The sequence below is a fragment of the Antrostomus carolinensis genome, unplaced genomic scaffold (assembly GCF_000700745.2).
Source record: "Antrostomus carolinensis isolate BGI_N321 unplaced genomic scaffold, ASM70074v2 scaffold19020, whole genome shotgun sequence".
NCBI classification, from domain to species: Eukaryota; Metazoa; Chordata; class Aves; order Caprimulgiformes; family Caprimulgidae; genus Antrostomus; species Antrostomus carolinensis.
In genome coordinates, this window is record NW_010286666.1 from 5,852 (window position 1) to 8,017 (window position 2,166).

General features: G+C 41.0%; 1 non-coding gene across 1 annotated transcript; it reads left to right on the forward strand.

Annotated features, from left to right (window-relative positions):
• The first annotated feature begins 621 nt into the window (after positions 1 to 621).
• Positions 622 to 821, forward strand: LOC114819026 (U2 spliceosomal RNA). Its single transcript, XR_003766341.1, has one exon. It is a non-coding gene; the product is annotated as a U2 spliceosomal RNA (small nuclear RNA).
• Positions 822 to 2,166: the final 1,345 nt, after the last annotated feature.

The following is a 2,166-nucleotide window of genomic DNA, read 5'->3' on the forward strand; positions in this document are numbered from 1 at the left end:
GGCAACAGGCAGGAGTGTTGAGTACATTTCTCAAGTGAGAGAGACTGGCAGTCTGTGTGGAGAAGAACAAGACTGTCTCATAGCCTTCTAGGAGCTCTGTGATAAATTCTCCACTGTCAAAGATACTGGCAGAAATCACAAACCCCAAAGGAGATAATAAAGTGGCTTGTGTGGAGATAAGTAGCAATGTAATCATGGACAACATTTTGAAAAATAAAGCAACCATGGTTTTGTTTTTGGTGTTTTTTTGTTGTTATACTCATTAATAGTGTATGTTTAACTATATGTCAATACTACAACAGACCTAATGCATGCTAATGGAGTAGTCGGGAAAAGACACGGCACTCGGTCAAGGGAGGACAGAGTTTGATATTGAAAATCCATTTTTAATATTGCATTTAGTATTCAGGCCATCCTCAAAAAAAGATTTAGCAGAAAGCATCCCAAAGTGGCAATGAAACTGATTAGAAGTGCAAAAAGATGTCAGTTCAAAGAAGAAGAAAAGGTTAAGTCTTTTTGACTAGTGGTGAGATAACTAAAGGGAGATAGGAGGGAATCAGAAATTAAAAGCCCGGACCAGCTAAGAGTGGAGTCATTGGGAAGCCTTTCATTAACATCAGCAGAGCTTGCAGTATGCCCTCTGTCAGCTCATGCTGTAGTATCTCTTCCTATCGGTTTAATATCTGATATGTCCTCAATGAGAGGACTTTATATTAAATGGATTTTTGGACTTGCTGGACATCAGGAAAAGGTTCTTTGCCCAGAGGGTGGTGGAGCACTGGAACAGGCTCCTCAGGGAGATGGTCATGGCACCAAGCCTGACAATATTCAAGAAGCATTTGGACAACGGCCTCAGACACATGGTCTGAATCTTGGGATTATCCTATACAGGGATAGGAGTTGGACTCAGTGATGCTTGTGGGTCCCTTCCAATTCACAACATTTTATGCTGGTTGTTCTTTCACAGTGGAGGAAAAGAGAAGATACTAAATGAAATGTACAATGAAATTCTATTTGCCATCTTAAGTACAGTGTATCTGTTATACTCCCTACCATTCCACAAGGAACCTATAAAAACATAAGGGTGAGATTCACACTTCTCCCAGGTACCAGAGCAGATATGGCCACCACTCCTGAATGAGAACCACACACCTGAATCTTACAGAGCCAGGAGGTGAAGATGGTGCTCAGAGGTGGCTAACGCTCAGAAGATGAGATTAGCCCTCAATGCCATTATAGGATAACATGGGACAGAGATGAAACACATCTCCTGCTGCCACAAAGTATGTCCAGACTCCTTGGTGCTCTGCAGTTGGTCAAATGGTTACATGCTGGAAAACATGTAGATGATTTATCATTCCCCATGTTCAGCCAATTAAAAGCTCAAGTTCAACAAGATACACCTTCAGTATGTATATAAGATATCCTGTTAATTGTTTTGAAGTGATTTCTCTAGAGGTAGCCTAGAGGTAAAGAAGTTTAAATGCTTGTTCTAAGCATGTGCCTTTTTCTCTTAAGTTTCCTCTAGCACTCTAAGAGTGGTAATTACTGTTTCTAAACTGCTAATTAAGCTTCTGGAGACATAGATGCCTGATTATAGTAAGTCTCAAAACACTAGTGCACTGAGAGTGGGATTTTCTCCTTGAACTGTGCCTGAAGATTAGCACTTCAGGGCTTGTACACTTAACATAATTTTATCAATCCTGCATGCTTTTCAAAACCATCTTTCAAAAGCCACTTCTGGTAAGATATAATTTTGACATCAGATGGTGCTGATATAGAGTCTTCTACGGTGTATGGTTGTGGCTAGGACCTTAGCTCTAACCTTTTGTTGTTCTTTGCTATGAAGTAGTCTTCCTTTAAATCTCTTTCTGAGAACAAGAAATAACTTTTGGTCCCAGAAAGCCCTCAGCTCACCCCAGCACAACCAGACAACACTGCCCTGACATTGTTGCCCCTCTTCTCAGCCTTCTACACATTCCCTCCATGATTCTGGGAGCAGTGGAAAGAGGACAGAGAGATTTCTCTTTGTCAGATAGGCCTTTCAATCGTTTGTTCAAAGGACAGTACTTGGGATGTAATAATTAGGGCTGGGGAGTGTTAGGTTCAAAGGACTTGTCGAATGCTGACAAGATAAAGGCACAAGTAACAGATACAGAAGGTCCA